This window comes from Lissotriton vulgaris, chromosome 1_2 (genome assembly GCF_964263255.1).
Source record: "Lissotriton vulgaris chromosome 1_2, aLisVul1.2, whole genome shotgun sequence".
NCBI lineage: Eukaryota > Metazoa > Chordata > Amphibia > Caudata > Salamandridae > Lissotriton > Lissotriton vulgaris.
The window spans coordinates 228,876,828-228,895,746 of record NC_141686.1 but is presented as its reverse complement, the minus strand read 5'-3'; the positions used below and the strand labels follow the sequence as shown (position 1 = coordinate 228,895,746).

Genomic DNA, 18,919 nt, shown 5'->3' with positions numbered 1-18,919 from the left:
AACATTTACCAAAATGGCAGTGAAAGAAAGTCTACTTAAACAGAGACTGTTTGCTTTGAAAATGTTGCATAGTCTATGCCCAAGAGGAAATTCCCAATGATACTGCTGAAAATGTAATTTAGGAGTTAGTAATAGTATTTGGCCCTTTATTAATTTCACTGTGTCATTTTAAACACGTGATTTCTATGTCATCCGAAAATGAGATAGTACAAATTTCCGGAGTTATAATGGATTACGTGTGCTGCTGAAATTTCAAATGCTTATAATATCAATTCATTATTAAACTCTAGAATATTGATTGCTAATATGTAATTATATAAATATACAAAGTGTAGGTCAGTGTACGTCCACATTTGTTTAGCTGATTTTAAGGTAGAGTATAGCAGAGCCTGGATAGCTCAGTCGGTAGAGCATCAGACTTTTAATCTGAGGGTCCAGGGTTCAAGTCCCTGTTCAGGCGGTTGTTTCCTTTAAAGAAAAAGTACTCTAATTGTATGCTCTTTTTGTGAACCCCTGCATGACGAATAAGATATTCCATTACTAAAATTGCAAAAACGTCTTTCATGGAGTTGTGAAATACACATCTGTCTCACATATTATGTGCCATTTGACTAAACTTAAGTCGTACGTAGATTTACCAATGGTATCATGTAGTCTGAGACGGTGAATATCATTTCACCAATTCAATATTCAAAATATAGCCATGGTTATAGTATCAAATGAACTTTATAAAGCTGATCAACAGCTAATAGCTCATTATTTCATTTCAGATCATCTCTGCACCTCATTATAGCAGATTGGCTCTGTGGCGCAATGGATAGCGCATTGGACTTCTAGGTGAATGTAAAAAAGATATTCAAAGGTTGTGGGTTCGAATCCCACCAGAGTCAGTTTTATCCCTGTTATCCTGTTATCCCAAGTACCAATTCATTATTATATTCTCTGTATTTAGTACTAATACCGGCAACCATCTTAACCCCTTGCGTGCTGATGACAGAACGGTTCCGTCATCAGCTACGGGTGAGCTGTGCTGATGACGAAACCGTTCCGTCATGACTCCGCCCGCGCAAGGCGGAGTCAGCACAGGCGGAAAATACGCCCCGCACGCAAGGGGTTAAAAAACGTAGTGATAGTTGGGACACTTCCTAATGTTGATAATGTCATTTTGTGGGGTGCTGCCTCAGAGCCTGGATAGCTCAGTCGGTAGAGCATCAGACTTTTAATCTGAGGGCCCAGGGTTCAAGTCCCTGTTCAGGCGGCTTGGTTAAAGAAAATGTATATCAATTGCATACTCTTTTCAGGATCCAATGAATGGGAATTCCAATTACAGATGGTTCAAAAAAGTCTTGATCGAGTCCTTACATACCCATCTGTGCTCTACTTTCTTTGACAAGGGTTAAGAAGACTTACCCAAACTGTATCATGTAGTTTGACATGTTGATTATCTTTTATCCAATTCAATGTTCAAAATGTAAGCTAGTGTCCGATTAATTTGATAAAGTTGGTCAACAACTTATAGGTCATCTTTTTATTTGTGAATCTCTGATCACCTTGTTGAATCAGGTCGGATCTCTGGTGCAATGGATTGCGGCTTGGAGTCCTAGGCGAATGTAGCAAAAGCATTCAAACGCTAAGGGATCGAACACCAACTGGGTCAATTTTATCCCTCCTCTATTTTATAACTAATTGAAACAGTAACCAGCAATCCTGCTTCTCCATCACCAGAAACATTTACCAAAATGGCAGTGAAAGAAAGTCTACTTAAACAGAGACTGTTTGCTTTGAAAATGTTGCATAGTCTATGCCCAAGAGGAAATTCCCAATGATACTGCTGAAAATGTAATTTAGGAGTTAGTAATAGTATTTGGCCCTTTATTAATTTCACAGTGTCATTTTAAACACGTGATTTCTATGTCATCCGAAAATGAGATAGTACAAATTTCCGGAGTTATAATGGATTACGTGTGCTGCTGAAATTTCAAATGCTTATAATATCAATTCATTATTAAACTCTAGAATATTGATTGCTAATATGTAATTATATAAATATACAAAGTGTAGGTCAGTGTACGTCCACATTTGTTTAGCTGATTTTAAGGTAGAGTATAGCAGAGCCTGGATAGCTCAGTCGGTAGAGCATCAGACTTTTAATCTGAGGGTCCAGGGTTCAAGTCCCTGTTCAGGCGGTTGTTTCCTTTAAAGAAAAAGTACTCTAATTGTATGCTCTTTTTGTGGACCCCTGCATGACGAATAAGATATTCCATTACTAAAATTGCAAAAACGTCTTTCATGGAGTTGTGAAATACACATCTGTCTCACATATTATGTGCCATTTGACTAAACTTAAGTCGTACGTAGATTTACCAATGGTATCATGTAGTCTGAGACGGTGAATATCATTTCACCAATTCAATATTCAAAATATAGCCATGGTTATAGTATCAAATGAACTTTATAAAGCTGATCAACAGCTAATAGCTCATTATTTCATTTCAGATCATCTCTGCACCTCATTATAGCAGATTGGCTCTGTGGCGCAATGGATAGCGCATTGGACCTCTAGGTGAATGTAAAAAAGATATTCAAAGGTTGTGGGTTCGAATCCCAGCAGAGTCAGTTTTATCCCTGTTATCCTGTTATCCCAAGTACCAATTCATTATTATATTCTCTGTATTTAGTACTAATACCGGCAACCATCTTAACCCCTTGCGTGCTGATGACAGAACGGTTCCGTCATCAGCTACGGGTGAGCTGTGCTGATGACGAAACCGTTCCGTCATGACTCCGCCCGCGCAAGGCGGAGTCAGCACAGGCGGAAAATACGCCCCGCACGCAAGGGGTTAAAAAACGTAGTGATAGTTGGGACACTTCCTAATGTTGATAATGTCATTTTGTGGGGTGTTGCCTCAGAGCCTGGATAGCTCAGTCGGTAGAGCATCAGACTTTTAATCTGAGGGCCCAGGGTTCAAGTCCCTGTTCAGGCGGCTTGGTTAAAGAAAATGTATATCAATTGCATACTCTTTTCAGGATCCAATGAATGGGAATTCCAATTACAGATGGTTCAAAAAAGTCTTGATCGAGTCCTTACATACCCATCTGTGCTCTACTTTCTTTGACAAGGGTTAAAAAGACTTACCCAAACTGTATCATGTAGTTTGACATGTTGATTATCTTTTATCCAATTCAATGTTCAAAATGTAAGCTAGTGTCAGATTAATTTGATAAAGTTGGTCAACCACTTATAGGTCATCTTTTTATTTGTGAATCTCTGATCACCTTGTTGAATCAGGTCGGATCTCTGGTGCAATGGATTGCGGCTTGGAGTCCTAGGCGAATGTAGCAAAAGCATTCAAACGCTAAGGGATCGAACACCAACTGGGTCAATTTTATCCCTCCTCTATTTTATAACTAATTGAAACAGTAACCAGCAATCCTGCTTCTCCATCACCAGAAACATTTACCAAAATGGCAGTGAAAGAAAGTCTACTTAAACAGAGACTGTTTGCTTTGAAAATGTTGCATAGTCTATGCCCAAGAGGAAATTCCCAATGATACTGCTGAAAATGTAATTTAGGAGTTAGTAATAGTATTTGGCCCCTTATTAATTTCACTGTGTCATTTTAAACACGTGATTTCTATGTCATCCGAAAATGAGATAGTACAAATTTCCGGAGTTATAATGGATTACGTGTGCTGCTGAAATTTCAAATGCTTATAATATCAATTCATTATTAAACTCTAGAATATTGATTGCTAATATGTAATTATATAAATATACAAAGTGTAGGTCAGTGTACGTCCACATTTGTTTAGCTGATTTTAAGGTAGAGTATAGCAGAGCCTGGATAGCTCAGTCGGTAGAGCATCAGACTTTTAATCTGAGGGTCCAGGGTTCAAGTCCCTGTTCAGGCGGTTGTTTCCTTTAAAGAAAAAGTACTCTAATTGTATGCTCTTTTTGTGGACCCCTGCATGACGAATAAGATATTCCATTACTAAAATTGCAAAAACGTCTTTCATGGAGTTGTGAAATACACATCTGTCTCACATATTATGTGCCATTTGACTAAACTTAAGTCGTACGTAGATTTACCAATGGTATCATGTAGTCTGAGACGGTGAATATCATTTCACCAATTCAATATTCAAAATATAGCCATGGTTATAGTATCAAATGAATTTTATAAAGCTGATCAACAGCTAATAGCTCATTATTTCATTTCAGATCATCTCTGCACCTCATTATAGCAGATTGGCTCTGTGGGGCAATGGATAGCGCATTGTACTTCTAGGTGAATGTAAAAAAGATATTCAAAGGTTGTGGGTTCGAATCCCACCAGAGTCAGTTTTATCCCTGTTATCCTGTTATCCCAAGTACCAATTCATTATTATATTCTCTGTATTTAGTACTAATACCGGCAACCATCTTAACCCCTTGCGTGCTGATGACAGAACGGTTCCGTCATCAGCTACGGGTGAGCTGTGCTGATGACGAAACCGTTCCGTCATGACTCCGCCCGCGCAAGGCGGAGTCAGCACAGGCGGAAAATACGCCCCGCACGCAAGGGGTTTAAAAACGTAGTGATAGTTGGGACACTTCCTAATGTTGATAATGTCATTTTGTGGGGTGCTGCCTCAGAGCCTGGATAGCTCAGTCGGTAGAGCATCAGACTTTTAATCTGAGGGCCCAGGGTTCAAGTCCCTGTTCAGGCGGCTTGGTTAAAGAAAATGTATATCAATTGCATACTCTTTTCAGGATCCAATGAATGGGAATTCCAATTACAGATGGTTCAAAAAAGTCTTGATCGAGTCCTTACATACCCATCTGTGCTCTACTTTCTTTGACAAGGGTTAAGAAGACTTACCCAAACTGTATCATGTAGTTTGACATGTTGATTATCTTTTATCCAATTCAATGTTCAAAATGTAAGCTAGTGTCTGATTAATTTGATAAAGTTGGTCAACAACTTATAGGTCATCTTTTTATTTGTGAATCTCTGATCACCTTGTTGAATCAGGTCGGATCTCTGGTGCAATGGATTGCGGCTTGGAGTCCTAGGCGAATGTAGCAAAAGCATTCAAACGCTAAGGGTTCGAACACCAACTGGGTCAATTTTATCCCTCCTCTATTTTATAACTAATTGAAACAGTAACCAGCAATCCTGCTTCTCCATCACCAGAAACATTTACCAAAATGGCAGTGAAAGAAAGTCTACTTAAACAGAGACTGTTTGCTTTGAAAATGTTGCATAGTCTATGCCCAAGAGGAAATTCCCAATGATACTGCTGAAAATGTAATTTAGGAGTTAGTAATAGTATTTGGCCCTTTATTAATTTCACAGTGTCATTTTAAACACGTGATTTCTATGTCATCCGAAAATGAGATAGTACAAATTTCCGGAGTTATAATGGATTACGTGTGCTGCTGAAATTTCAAATGCTTATAATATCAATTCATTATTAAACTCTAGAATATTGATTGCTAATATGTAATTATATAAATATACAAAGTGTAGGTCAGTGTACGTCCACATTTGTTTAGCTGATTTTAAGGTAGAGTATAGCAGAGCCTGGATAGCTCAGTCGGTAGAGCATCAGACTTTTAATCTGAGGGTCCAGGGTTCAAGTCCCTGTTCAGGCGGTTGTTTCCTTTAAAGAAAAAGTACTCTAATTGTATGCTCTTTTTGTGGACCCCTGCATGACGAATAAGATATTCCATTACTAAAATTGCAAAAACGTCTTTCATGGAGTTGTGAAATACACATCTGTCTCACATATTATGTGCCATTTGACTAAACTTAAGTCGTACGTAGATTTACCAATGGTATCATGTAGTCTGAGACGGTGAATATCATTTCACCAATTCAATATTCAAAATATAGCCATGGTTATAGTATCAAATGAACTTTATAAAGCTGATCAACAGCTAATAGCTCATTATTTCATTTCAGATCATCTCTGCACCTCATTATAGCAGATTGGCTCTGTGGCGCAATGGATAGCGCATTGGACTTCTAGGTGAATGTAAAAAAGATATTCAAAGGTTGTGGGTTCGAATCCCACCAGAGTCAGTTTTATCCCTGTTATCCCTGTTATCCTGTTATCCCAAGTACCAATTCATTATTATATTCTCTGTATTTAGTACTAATACCGGCAACCATCTTAACCCCTTGCGTGCTGATGACAGAACGGTTCCGTCATCAGCTACGGGTGAGCTGTGCTGATGACGAAACCGTTCCGTCATGACTCCGCCCGCGCAAGGCGGAGTCAGCACAGGCGGAAAATACGCCCCGCACGCAAGGGGTTAAAAAACGTAGTGATAGTTGGGACACTTCCTAATGTTGATAATGCCATTTTGTGGGGTGCTGCCTCAGAGCCTGGATAGCTCAGTCGGTAGAGCATCAGACTTTTAATCTGAGGGCCCAGGGTTCAAGTCCCTGTTCAGGCGGCTTGGTTAAAGAAAATGTATATCAAATGCATACTCTTTTCAGGATCCAATGAATGGGAATTCCAATTACAGATGGTTCAAAAAAGTCTTGATCGAGTCCTTACATACCCATCTGTGCTCTACTTTCTTTGACAAGGGTTAAGAAGACTTACCCAAACTGTATCATGTAGTTTGACATGTTGATTATCTTTTATCCAATTCAATGTTCAAAATGTAAGCTAGTGTCAGATTAATTTGATAAAGTTGGTCAACCACTTATAGGTCATCTTTTTATTTGTGAATCTCTGATCACCTTGTTGAATCAGGTCGGATCTCTGGTGCAATGGATTGCGGCTTGGAGTCCTAGGCGAATGTAGCAAAAGCATTCAAACGCTAAGGGATCGAACACCAACTGGGTCAATTTTATCCCTCCTCTATTTTATAACTAATTGAAACAGTAACCAGCAATCCTGCTTCTCCATCACCAGAAACATTTACCAAAATGGCAGTGAAAGAAAGTCTACTTAAACAGAGACTGTTTGCTTTGAAAATGTTGCATAGTCTATGCCCAAGAGGAAATTCCCAATGATACTGCTGAAAATGTAATTTAGGAGTTAGTAATAGTATTTGGCCCCTTATTAATTTCACTGTGTCATTTTAAACACGTGATTTCTATGTCATCCGAAAATGAGATAGTACAAATTTCCGGAGTTATAATGGATTACGTGTGCTGCTGAAATTTCAAATGCTTATAATATCAATTCATTATTAAACTCTAGAATATTGATTGCTAATATGTAATTATATAAATATACAAAGTGTAGGTCAGTGTACGTCCACATTTGTTTAGCTGATTTTAAGGTAAAGTATAGCAGAGCCTGGATAGCTCAGTCGGTAGAGCATCAGACTTTTAATCTGAGGGTTCAGGGTTCAAGTCCCTGTTCAGGCGGTTGTTTCCTTTAAAGAAAAAGTACTCTAATTGTATGCTCTTTTTGTGGACCCCTGCATGACGAATAAGATATTCCATTACTAAAATTGCAAAAACGTCTTTCATGGAGTTGTGAAATACACATCTGTCTCACATATTATGTGCCATTTGACTAAACTTAAGTCGTACGTAGATTTACCAATGGTATCATGTAGTCTGAGACGGTGAATATCATTTCACCAATTCAATATTCAAAATATAGCCATGGTTATAGTATCAAATGAATTTTATAAAGCTGATCAACAGCTAATAGCTCATTATTTCATTTCAGATCATCTCTGCACCTCATTATAGCAGATTGGCTCTGTGGCGCAATGGATAGCGCATTGGACTTCTAGGTGAATGTAAAAAAGATATTCAAAGGTTGTGGGTTCGAATCCCACCAGAGTCAGTTTTATCCCTGTTATCCTGTTATCCCAAGTACCAATTCATTATTATATTCTCTGTATTTAGTACTAATACCGGCAACCATCTTAACCCCTTGCGTGCTGATGACAGAACGGTTCCGTCATCAGCTACGGGTGAGCTGTGCTGATGACGAAACCGTTCCGTCATGACTCCGCCCGCGCAAGGCGGAGTCAGCACAGGCGGAAAATACGCCCCGCACGCAAGGGGTTAAAAAACGTAGTGATAGTTGGGACACTTCCTAATGTTGATAATGTCATTTTGTGGGGTGCTGCCTCAGAGCCTGGATAGCTCAGTCGGTAGAGCATCAGACTTTTAATCTGAGGGCCCAGGGTTCAAGTCCCTGTTCAGGCGGCTTGGTTAAAGAAAATGTATATCAATTGCATACTCTTTTCAGGACCCAATGAATGGGAATTCCAATTACAGATGGTTCAAAAAAGTCTTGATCGAGTCCTTACATACCCATCTGTGCTCTACTTTCTTTGACAAGGGTTAAGAAGACTTACCCAAACTGTATCATGTAGTTTGACATGTTGATTATCTTTTATCCAATTCAATGTTCAAAATGTAAGCTAGTGTCTGATTAATTTGATAAAGTTGGTCAACAACTTATAGGTCATCTTTTTATTTGTGAATCTCTGATCACCTTGTTGAATCAGGTCGGATCTCTGGTGCAATGGATTGCGGCTTGGAGTCCTAGGTGAATGTAGCAAAAGCATTCAAACGCTAAGGGTTCGAACACCAACTGGGTCAATTTTATCCCTCCTCTATTTTATAACTAATTGAAACAGTAACCAGCAATCCTGCTTCTCCATCACCAGAAACATTTACCAAAATGGCAGTGAAAGAAAGTCTACTTAAACAGAGACTGTTTGCTTTGAAAATGTTGCATAGTCTATGCCCAAGAGGAAATTCCCAATGATACTGCTGAAAATGTAATTTAGGAGTTAGTAATAGTATTTGGCCCTTTATTAATTTCACAGTGTCATTTTAAACACGTGATTTCTATGTCATCCGAAAATGAGATAGTACAAATTTCCGGAGTTATAATGGATTACGTGTGCTGCTGAAATTTCAAATGCTTATAATATCAATTCATTATTAAACTCTAGAATATTGATTGCTAATATGTAATTATATAAATATACAAAGTGTAGGTCAGTGTACGTCCACATTTGTTTAGCTGATTTTAAGGTAGAGTATAGCAGAGCCTGGATAGCTCAGTCGGTAGAGCATCAGACTTTTAATCTGAGGGTCCAGGGTTCAAGTCCCTGTTCAGGCGGTTGTTTCCTTCAAAGAAAAAGTACTCTAATTGTATGCTCTTTTTGTGGACCCCTGCATGACGAATAAGATATTCCATTACTAAAATTGCAAAAACGTCTTTCATGGAGTTGTGAAATACACATCTGTCTCACATATTATGTGCCATTTGACTAAACTTAAGTCGTACGTAGATTTACCAATGGTATCATGTAGTCTGAGACGGTGAATATCATTTCACCAATTCAATATTCAAAATATAGCCATGGTTATAGTATCAAATGAACTTTATAAAGCTGATCAACAGCTAATAGCTCATTATTTCATTTCAGATCATCTCTGCACCTCATTATAGCAGATTGGCTCTGTGGCGCAATGGATAGCGCATTGGACTTCTAGGTGAATGTAAAAAAGATATTCAAAGGTTGTGGGTTCGAATCCCACCAGAGTCAGTTTTATCCCTGTTATCCCTGTTATCCTGTTATCCCAAGTACCAATTCATTATTATATTCTCTGTATTTAGTACTAATACCGGCAACCATCTTAACCCCTTGCGTGCTGATGACAGAACGGTTCCGTCATCAGCTACGGGTGAGCTGTGCTGATGACGAAACCGTTCCGTCATGACTCCGCCCGCGCAAGGCGGAGTCAGCACAGGCGGAAAATACGCCCCGCACGCAAGGGGTTAAAAAACGTAGTGATAGTTGGGACACTTCCTAATGTTGATAATGCCATTTTGTGGGGTGCTGCCTCAGAGCCTGGATAGCTCAGTCGGTAGAGCATCAGACTTTTAATCTGAGGGCCCAGGGTTCAAGTCCCTGTTCAGGCGGCTTGGTTAAAGAAAATGTATATCAAATGCATACTCTTTTCAGGATCCAATGAATGGGAATTCCAATTACAGATGGTTCAAAAAAGTCTTGATCGAGTCCTTACATACCCATCTGTGCTCTACTTTCTTTGACAAGGGTTAAGAAGACTTACCCAAACTGTATCATGTAGTTTGACATGTTGATTATCTTTTATCCAATTCAATGTTCAAAATGTAAGCTAGTGTCAGATTAATTTGATAAAGTTGGTCAACCACTTATAGGTCATCTTTTTATTTGTGAATCTCTGATCACCTTGTTGAATCAGGTCGGATCTCTGGTGCAATGGATTGCGGCTTGGAGTCCTAGGCGAATGTAGCAAAAGCATTCAAACGCTAAGGGATCGAACACCAACTGGGTCAATTTTATCCCTCCTCTATTTTATAACTAATTGAAACAGTAACCAGCAATCCTGCTTCTCCATCACCAGAAACATTTACCAAAATGGCAGTGAAAGAAAGTCTACTTAAACAGAGACTGTTTGCTTTGAAAATGTTGCATAGTCTATGCCCAAGAGGAAATTCCCAATGATACTGCTGAAAATGTAATTTAGGAGTTAGTAATAGTATTTGGCCCTTTATTAATTTCACAGTGTCATTTTAAACACGTGATTTCTATGTCATCCGAAAATGAGATAGTACAAATTTCCGGAGTTATAATGGATTACGTGTGCTGCTGAAATTTCAAATGCTTATAATATCAATTCATTATTAAACTCTAGAATATTGATTGCTAATATGTAATTATATAAATATACAAAGTGTAGGTCAGTGTACGTCCACATTTGTTTAGCTGATTTTAAGGTAGAGTATAGCAGAGCCTGGATAGCTCAGTCGGTAGAGCATCAGACTTTTAATCTGAGGGTCCAGGGTTCAAGTCCCTGTTCAGGCGGTTGTTTCCTTTAAAGAAAAAGTACTCTAATTGTATGCTCTTTTTGTGGACCCCTGCATGACGAATAAGATATTCCATTACTAAAATTGCAAAAACGTCTTTCATGGAGTTGTGAAATACACATCTGTCTCACATATTATGTGCCATTTGACTAAACTTAAGTCGTACGTAGATTTACCAATGGTATCATGTAGTCTGAGACGGTGAATATCATTTCACCAATTCAATATTCAAAATATAGCCATGGTTATAGTATCAAATGAACTTTATAAAGCTGATCAACAGCTAATAGCTCATTATTTCATTTCAGATCATCTCTGCACCTCATTATAGCAGATTGGCTCTGTGGCGCAATGGATAGCGCATTGGACCTCTAGGTGAATGTAAAAAAGATATTCAAAGGTTGTGGGTTCGAATCCCAGCAGAGTCAGTTTTATCCCTGTTATCCTGTTATCCCAAGTACCAATTCATTATTATATTCTCTGTATTTAGTACTAATACCGGCAACCATCTTAACCCCTTGCGTGCTGATGACAGAACGGTTCCGTCATCAGCTACGGGCGAGCTGTGCTGATGACGAAACCGTTCCGTCATGACTCCGCCCGCGCAAGGCGGAGTCAGCACAGGCGGAAAATACGCCCCGCACGCAAGGGGTTAAAAAACGTAGTGATAGTTGGGACACTTCCTAATGTTGATAATGCCATTTTGTGGGGTGCTGCCTCAGAGCCTGGGTAGCTCAGTCGGTAGAGCATCAGACTTTTAATCTGAGGGCCCAGGGTTCAAGTCCCTGTTCAGGCGGCTTGGTTAAAGAAAATGTATATCAAATGCATACTCTTTTCAGGATCCAATGAATGGGAATTCCAATTACAGATGGTTCAAAAAAGTCTTGATCGAGTCCTTACATACCCATCTGTGCTCTACTTTCTTTGACAAGGGTTAAGAAGACTTACCCAAACTGTATCATGTAGTTTGACATGTTGATTATCTTTTATCCAATTCAATGTTCAAAATGTAAGCTAGTGTCAGATTAATTTGATAAAGTTGGTCAACCACTTATAGGTCATCTTTTTATTTGTGAATCTCTGATCACCTTGTTGAATCAGGTCGGATCTCTGGTGCAATGGATTGCGGCTTGGAGTCCTAGGCGAATGTAGCAAAAGCATTCAAACGCTAAGGGATCGAACACCAACTGGGTCAATTTTATCCCTCCTCTATATGGCTGAGATACCCGCCACCCCCTCTCAACACAATCCCCAAAAGGAGGGAAACCGGAAACAGTTCTTGAAGTTTTTGGATGTGGGGAGGGAGTGACCCTCCCCCGGCCGTATTTATTAAAACAAAAAATTAAAACATTAAACGTTTCATTTTATGTACAATTTCATTATCACATTGCGATGTTTGGCTCACCTTAACATATTCTCTAATACAGAGTTTCTCCTAGCCGAACTAGCATCCAACAAAAACATTCTCTAGAAACACTGAAATTGTACATCCTAACGTTTAAGGGCCAACGGCAAGGTCATAACCGGTGTCAAGATCCCTAACCAGACTTACCCCTCCCACTTGTGAGGGGCGACAGCACAGAGGCTTACCTCAAGTGCAACTACTAACAATTTCCCTTGACTTGACGGGGGCACTTAAGACTCGACGCCATTTAAAGGTCGTTCGAAGACTTGTGTGTGGTATCTAGAAGGTATCGTGGACCTCCCCCCATCCCACACAACTTACCGCATCTGCCGTCGCAGATGACCCTGGCCCCGGGAAATTCCCCAGGAGGGGGCTGTAACCCCTCCTACAAAGGAAGGGGCCTTGACCGCCTTTCCTTTACTTCCGGCGACCCGCCCTTAGACGGGACCGCCTCCCCACTGAGGGGCCAATGGCCACCTCTCCCGAGCGCTCCCATCCGTGTTGGGTGACGCCCACTCATAGGGATCTACCAATTAGTGCTCACCGATCATGACCTTACCGCCTACCAAAAAATAAATACGACAATTTTTATTCAAACCTACAAAAAACATTGGTCGCTACGACCGAAGGAACATGCTAAAAATACTATATCAAATCATTTTAATCGAAACAACCTACACAATATTCACCATACTTTATTATGATCAACAACAAACTGATACTTTCACAGCCTGTAAACGGAATGGAAAAACAAACTTATAAATTCACTTTATTGCACAACAACTTGCTGTCCTCAGGGGCTGGTGGGTGGGTCAAAATTGGCTCTTCGTTCTGTCCCGAGCTCACGTGTAGCGAGGAGGTGCAGCTTCGGAGCACAAGAACAAGAGGACGTCTTCTGGTCTTGCGTCTCTTTTTATCCGTCTTCAGGGCGGGCGAGAACCCGCCCCTGCCCGCCCCTAGGGCGAGGCTGGCTACGTCGGTGTCTAGGCCAGCCCACTCTAGGGCGGGAAAAAGCGCGCCCCGGCTACGCCGCTTCGGGCATACCAGCCGAGACACGCCTCCCGCCCAAAAATGGCTTCCCGGGGGGATCGAGGCACTCCACCATACGTTCGGGGGGACCGAGTGGTCGCCCCTTTCCATATGGCTGAGATACCCGCCACCCCCTCTCAACACAATCCCCAAAAGGAGGGAAACCGGAAACAGTTCTTGAAGTTTTTGGATGTGGGGAGGGAGTGACCCTCCCCCGGCCGTATTTATTAAAACAAAAAATTAAAACATTAAACGTTTCATTTTATGTACAATTTCATTATCACATTGCGATGTTTGGCTCACCTTAACATATTCTCTAATACAGAGTTTCTCCTAGCCGAACTAGCATCCAACAAAAACATTCTCTAGAAACACTGAAATTGTACATCCTAACGTTTAAGGGCCAACGGCAAGGTCATAACCGGTGTCAAGATCCCTAACCAGACTTACCCCTCCCACTTGTGAGGGGCGACAGCACAGAGGCTTACCTCAAGTGCAACTACTAACAATTTCCCTTGACTTGACGGGGGCACTTAAGACTCGACGCCATTTAAAGGTCGTTCGAAGACTTGTGTGTGGTATCTAGAAGGTATCGTGGACCTCCCCCCATCCCACACAACTTACCGCATCTGCCGTCGCAGATGACCCTGGCCCCGGGAAATTCCCCAGGAGGGGGCTGTAACCCCTCCTACAAAGGAAGGGGCCTTGACCGCCTTTCCTTTACTTCCGGCGACCCGCCCTTAGACGGGACCGCCTCCCCACTGAGGGGCCAATGGCCACCTCTCCCGAGCGCTCCCATCCGTGTTGGGTGACGCCCACTCATAGGGATCTACCAATTAGTGCTCACCGATCATGACCTTACCGCCACAGGTCCGGATAGTTGACCGGCTATCCGGACCCCCCACAAAACTCCTACCTAAAGGTCATGTTTTAATGATTTTAACCAGGCTAAGAAGTCTCCTATGAGTAACTCATTCCCCACCCTCGACAAATGCACACCATCCCCCAGATACATACTGTCATCATTAATACAACTATGCGAGATCGAATGCAATGTCTTGGAACGGAACAACCTACTCACTTTGTTATTCAGTTTTCTAACAGAATGATTTAAAGCAGGGATCGAGATAGCCCCCCGCCATACTTTTCGTGGGATCATATGAGACCACGCAATTATGCACCCCGGAACTCTCCTTGCTAACCAACTTACCGTGGAAAGCATAGTCTCCAGGAGAAGTCGTCTACCGGTAGTGACCAAATCATTACCCCCTAAATGCACTATGACTATGGACGGCGGTGACCTCATCCGCTCTAACAAACCCTCAAAAAATGCCTGAAACTGGTCAATACAGAGACCGCCCCTTCCGTAGAAGGACACTCTGTACCCGTATTCCCCAGGTACGTGAATCATGTCACCTGCTTTGAATACGTCCGCGGCCCGTCTCACGTATGAGTGGCCCACGACCCACACCTCCTTCCTTACAGCCGGTGATGTGCAACCGCTGGCCTGGTGTTGGGTCGACTGCACAGTCCGCCCTGCCTCGTAGGCTTGCGCAACTGAAAACAAACAAAGACAAGAGGCGTGAGTACATGATTACAGCTTCACAACATGTGCAATCGCACGTACCTCTTATAACAATTGGAGGACCAACGCCCCACACGTTTTACTTGTTCTACATTAAGACCCCTGGCTGTAGCTTCAGTGGCAGCCCCTATCCGAAAGGAATGGGTCCCAAATTCGCCCGGGTCCAAGCCCGTTGCGGCAATGGCCATTGCAAGCACCCGCTGAAACTGAAACCTCGTCAGTGGGGTGGCGTCTGCATGCCTCAACAATGTCCCCCCCCATGATGCCACCCTTCGTGCTAGGTAGTCTTCTAAGCACTGTACCGGACACATGGAGGATCCGGGGGTCCGGCGAATGATCGTGCAGTCCCCCCTCCCGTCTTGGTCGGACTTGGACCTGAGAAAGGAGACAATCATCGCATCGCCCCTGATCCGGACATGTTCCCTGCACAAGCCCCCCGACACATCCTGTTTGTTCCTTGCAACCAGCTCACTAACTCTCATAGCCCCGTGAAATGCCAGCGTAAATGCAGTCCGGAACAAACAGGTCTCGAAAGGGGACGAGCACGTGTTAGGGAGTGAGGCCAGTAACTGGGCCAACCTATCCAGACCTATCGGTCGTCTTACGTCTACTCTGCGACCCTCCAGGCGTTGCCACCCACGCAGCGCTTTTTGTACTGTAAAAGACGCTGTCGGGTCCTGGATGCCATGGGCCTTGGCAACAAAGGAAATGGCGGCACGATGCCTTTGGGCCGTAGCCACCGATTTCCCAGCCCTACGTAAAGACATCAGAAAAAGTACTACACACTCTTCCTGCCCCCACAGTCCCCCTCTCTCTTCCCCCAAAAAGGCTAAATAGGCCTGAAACGCCCCTTCATATGCCTTCCTTGTCCTGGGTGCTAGACTCTCTCCCACGAGGTGACGAAGTTCGGGGCACCGAGAGACCAGAGAGCTTCGGAGAAGGGTGCCGGCTCTGGGTCCGCTGAAGGAAGGAAACCCGAGAAAGCCTGCATGTGAAAACGAGACAGTGCATCAGCAGCCTGATTCATCACCCCTGGGACATGTTTTGCTCTGAATATCACGTTCAGTTGCATACACAGTAAGACAATTTCTTTGAGCAGCCTCAAAATCAATTTACAACGGGCTGCCTGACTATTGATGCATTCTACCACGGTCATATTGTCGGACCAGAACACGACAGAATGATCTCTGAACCCGTCTGGCCATGTTCTCAGGGCCACCAGAATGGGAAATAGTTCAAGGAAAGCTATATTACCCGTCAGCCCCTTCTCGTGCCACCATAGGGGCCACTTTTGTGCAGACCATTTTGTGCCGAAGATGGCGCCAAAACCTATACTTCCTGCTGAATCTGTCCATAGCCCAAGCTCTTCGGAGGACACGGCTGGCTTGTTCCAGACGACTCGGCCATTGAAGTCCGCCAAAAATGCTAACCAAATCCGCATGTCCTGGCGGACTTCGGCCGATAATCTCGTGCGATGATGCCCCTCTCTTAATCCAACCATTGATTGGGCAATCGAGCGGGAAAACGGGCGAGCCATTGGGATCACCCTCAAGGCAAAGTTCAACTTTCCCACTAATTGTTGCAACTGGTGCAGTGTAACCTTAGGTGCATTTAAACATACTTGGAGGGCTGTCCTGAATTTCAACACTTTGCTAGCTGGTAAACGGAAACACCCCTCCCTTGAGTCCAACTCGATCCCCAAAAACTCGAGGCAAGTCGTGGGACCCATAGTCTTACCCGGTGCCAATGGCACGCCAAAATGACCCATCAACACACAGAATTCATCTAAGGCCTGGGCACATTCGGGACTTCCGGCGGAGCCCAGGAACAAAAAGTCGTCAAGGTAGTGCATTACATTTCGAAAACCCGTTTTCTTAGTAAACACCCATTGCAGGAAAGTACTGAATTGCTCAAAATAAGCACATGATATAGAGCAACCCATTGGCATACACCTATCCATGTAAAATGACCCCTGGAACCCGAATCCCAAAAGACGCTGATCGTCTGGGTGTACCGGGAGCAACCGGAACGCTGACTCGATATCAGATTTCGCCATCAACGTCCCGGGCCCCAGGCGATTCAAGATGGCTACTGCCTCATCAAACGATGCGTATCGCACCGAACAAACTTCCGGATCAATTGCGTCGTTCACCGAAAGACCATGTGGAGCAGACAGATTATGGATCAAACGGAACTCACCTGGGTCCCTCTTGGGGACCACCCCTAACGGAGAACAAACAAAATTCGGTACCGGGGGTACACTAAACGGGCCGGCAACCCGTCCCCGGCTAACCTCTTTCAGAATTTTCTCATGGACTACAGATGTATGTTGTAACACGGAAAGTTGATTTTTGCACATCCCTACCCCCTGAAAGTCCCCCACCGGGATGCGGAAACCATGTAAAAAACCGTTCCGCAGCACCCCGGCAGAAGTACAATCCGGGTATTCGCTGAGCCAGGGAATCATTGCCAAGGTATCAATCGGGGTTGGTAACGGCGCCCCTCGGCCAAGCTTAGACCTGTTTGGCGCCCCCCTTACCCCCATTCTCACCCGTTCTGGCTCTGCACGATGACTCAGGATGGGACGACCCACACGTACTACATTCGTGTTTGAATTTACACAATCCCGGAGGCCTGGTACATTTCCCTTTGTTAAAATTAAAACAGAAACCCTTTCTCCCTGTATTGCCTGCGGGCCTCGACTGGTCGTCGGTGCTCGTACTTGGTCGAAAGGGCGTCCCCACATTTTGGCGGGAGTAATCAATAACATTGCTCCCAACCAATGGCATTCTTAACATTCCCGATTCTTTCATTTTATCCCATGTTACAGAATCGTAACAATCCCAAGTCAAACTCTTGTTATGTTCCTTCTCTTTCCTGAACAGGTTGTCATAACAAAACCAATGGTTACCTTGATACGATGTCGAGTACCCCATAATTCGTGATTGATAAACGGGAAACTCCGGAAGCAACTCGGGCCTACGTCCCCCCAAAATCGATGTGAAAATACCCCACGCATTGCCCCAGTTGCCAATAGTCTCATTCACCTTAAAGGCGGCCATTTTTGCGCGCCAAACACTCGGATGCATTAAGTCCTTCTGACTTTTAACATGCTCCATATCATAATAGTCAACAAGCAAGGAGAAAATATTCACATACTCCCCAGACCAGATCTTTTCCTTTATAGCCAAAGGCACATGTTGTCCCAGTCTCTCTCTACGAGAGGGTGCTGACTCGTCCCTTGCAATCGGCAATGGCCGCTTACCTGAACCGGACGCGACTTCTGCCGCTTGCGGCTTGTCTTTAGCCGCCTCCCTTTTCTCACGAAGTCCTTTTATCAGCGCCTGTGCCTCGGCAGCCGCGGCGCCATCACTACTATCCCCCAACCATGCTGCTAGCTGTGCTGCCAGCTCGGGGGGCATGTCTCCCTTGGGTGTCGGGGTGACGACAACAGGGATTGGATTCCCCTCGATCGGTACTGGGGTCGGCGCCTCGAGCGGGGTAGAGGGAACCGGGACGTCTCCACCGGCTGGAACCCTTCTCGGCCTCTTAGGTCTCCCTCCAGCCGGCGCAGGGCCCGTACCCTCCTCCCCGTCTCGTTCTGCCAACCGTTTCTTTATGTCGGACACTTCTTTGCAAAGGGCCCGCACCATCTGGTCGGTCGTCATTCTCTTCGCGCCTTTCTTGGGCATCACCCCGAGGAAGTATCTAGAAGACAAAGAAAAGGATCAAAAACGCTCAAAATTGGCTCTTCGTTCTGTCCCGAGCTCACGTGTAGCGAGGAGGTGCAGCTTCGGAGCACAAGAACAAGAGGACGTCTTCTGGTCTTGCGTCTCTTTTTATCCGTCTTCAGGGCGGGCGAGAACCCGCCCCTGCCCGCCCCTAGGGCGAGGCTGGCTACGTCGGTGTCTAGGCCAGCCCACTCTAGGGCGGGAAAAAGCGCGCCCCGGCTACGCCGCTTCGGGCATACCAGCCGAGACACGCCTCCCGCCCAAAAATGGCTTCCCGGGGGGATCGAGGCACTCCACCATACGTTCGGGGGGACCGAGTGGTCGCCCCTTTCC

The 18,919-nt window shown here is 43.8% G+C and overlaps 18 non-coding genes across 18 annotated transcripts; all 18 read left to right on the top strand.

The window, feature by feature from the left end:
- The first annotated feature begins 387 nt into the window (after positions 1–387).
- Positions 388–460, top strand: TRNAK-UUU (transfer RNA lysine (anticodon UUU)). Its single transcript has one exon. It is a non-coding gene; the product is annotated as a tRNA-Lys (tRNA).
- A 339-nt stretch (positions 461–799) lies between these two features.
- TRNAR-UCU (transfer RNA arginine (anticodon UCU)) lies at positions 800–890 on the top strand. The gene is given in 2 exon segments: positions 800–836; positions 855–890. It is a non-coding gene; the product is annotated as a tRNA-Arg (tRNA).
- Positions 891–1,185: 295 nt separating this feature from the next.
- On the top strand, positions 1,186–1,258 carry TRNAK-UUU (transfer RNA lysine (anticodon UUU)). The gene has a single exon. It is a non-coding gene; the product is annotated as a tRNA-Lys (tRNA).
- Positions 1,259–2,113: 855 nt separating this feature from the next.
- On the top strand, positions 2,114–2,186 carry TRNAK-UUU (transfer RNA lysine (anticodon UUU)). Its single transcript has one exon. It is a non-coding gene; the product is annotated as a tRNA-Lys (tRNA).
- A 339-nt stretch (positions 2,187–2,525) lies between these two features.
- TRNAR-UCU (transfer RNA arginine (anticodon UCU)) lies at positions 2,526–2,616 on the top strand. The gene is given in 2 exon segments: positions 2,526–2,562; positions 2,581–2,616. It is a non-coding gene; the product is annotated as a tRNA-Arg (tRNA).
- A 295-nt stretch (positions 2,617–2,911) lies between these two features.
- On the top strand, positions 2,912–2,984 carry TRNAK-UUU (transfer RNA lysine (anticodon UUU)). The gene has a single exon. It is a non-coding gene; the product is annotated as a tRNA-Lys (tRNA).
- Positions 2,985–3,839: 855 nt separating this feature from the next.
- On the top strand, positions 3,840–3,912 carry TRNAK-UUU (transfer RNA lysine (anticodon UUU)). The gene has a single exon. It is a non-coding gene; the product is annotated as a tRNA-Lys (tRNA).
- Positions 3,913–4,637: 725 nt separating this feature from the next.
- On the top strand, positions 4,638–4,710 carry TRNAK-UUU (transfer RNA lysine (anticodon UUU)). The gene has a single exon. It is a non-coding gene; the product is annotated as a tRNA-Lys (tRNA).
- An 855-nt stretch (positions 4,711–5,565) lies between these two features.
- TRNAK-UUU (transfer RNA lysine (anticodon UUU)) lies at positions 5,566–5,638 on the top strand. Its single transcript has one exon. It is a non-coding gene; the product is annotated as a tRNA-Lys (tRNA).
- Positions 5,639–5,977: 339 nt separating this feature from the next.
- On the top strand, positions 5,978–6,068 carry TRNAR-UCU (transfer RNA arginine (anticodon UCU)). The gene is given in 2 exon segments: positions 5,978–6,014; positions 6,033–6,068. It is a non-coding gene; the product is annotated as a tRNA-Arg (tRNA).
- A 304-nt stretch (positions 6,069–6,372) lies between these two features.
- Positions 6,373–6,445, top strand: TRNAK-UUU (transfer RNA lysine (anticodon UUU)). The gene has a single exon. It is a non-coding gene; the product is annotated as a tRNA-Lys (tRNA).
- Positions 6,446–7,712: 1,267 nt separating this feature from the next.
- On the top strand, positions 7,713–7,803 carry TRNAR-UCU (transfer RNA arginine (anticodon UCU)). The gene is given in 2 exon segments: positions 7,713–7,749; positions 7,768–7,803. It is a non-coding gene; the product is annotated as a tRNA-Arg (tRNA).
- Positions 7,804–8,098: 295 nt separating this feature from the next.
- Positions 8,099–8,171, top strand: TRNAK-UUU (transfer RNA lysine (anticodon UUU)). The gene has a single exon. It is a non-coding gene; the product is annotated as a tRNA-Lys (tRNA).
- Positions 8,172–9,026: 855 nt separating this feature from the next.
- Positions 9,027–9,099, top strand: TRNAK-UUU (transfer RNA lysine (anticodon UUU)). The gene has a single exon. It is a non-coding gene; the product is annotated as a tRNA-Lys (tRNA).
- A 339-nt stretch (positions 9,100–9,438) lies between these two features.
- TRNAR-UCU (transfer RNA arginine (anticodon UCU)) lies at positions 9,439–9,529 on the top strand. Its single transcript is given in 2 exon segments — positions 9,439–9,475; positions 9,494–9,529. It is a non-coding gene; the product is annotated as a tRNA-Arg (tRNA).
- A 304-nt stretch (positions 9,530–9,833) lies between these two features.
- Positions 9,834–9,906, top strand: TRNAK-UUU (transfer RNA lysine (anticodon UUU)). Its single transcript has one exon. It is a non-coding gene; the product is annotated as a tRNA-Lys (tRNA).
- Positions 9,907–10,761: 855 nt separating this feature from the next.
- Positions 10,762–10,834, top strand: TRNAK-UUU (transfer RNA lysine (anticodon UUU)). Its single transcript has one exon. It is a non-coding gene; the product is annotated as a tRNA-Lys (tRNA).
- Positions 10,835–11,173: 339 nt separating this feature from the next.
- On the top strand, positions 11,174–11,264 carry TRNAR-UCU (transfer RNA arginine (anticodon UCU)). The gene is given in 2 exon segments: positions 11,174–11,210; positions 11,229–11,264. It is a non-coding gene; the product is annotated as a tRNA-Arg (tRNA).
- Positions 11,265–18,919: the final 7,655 nt, after the last annotated feature.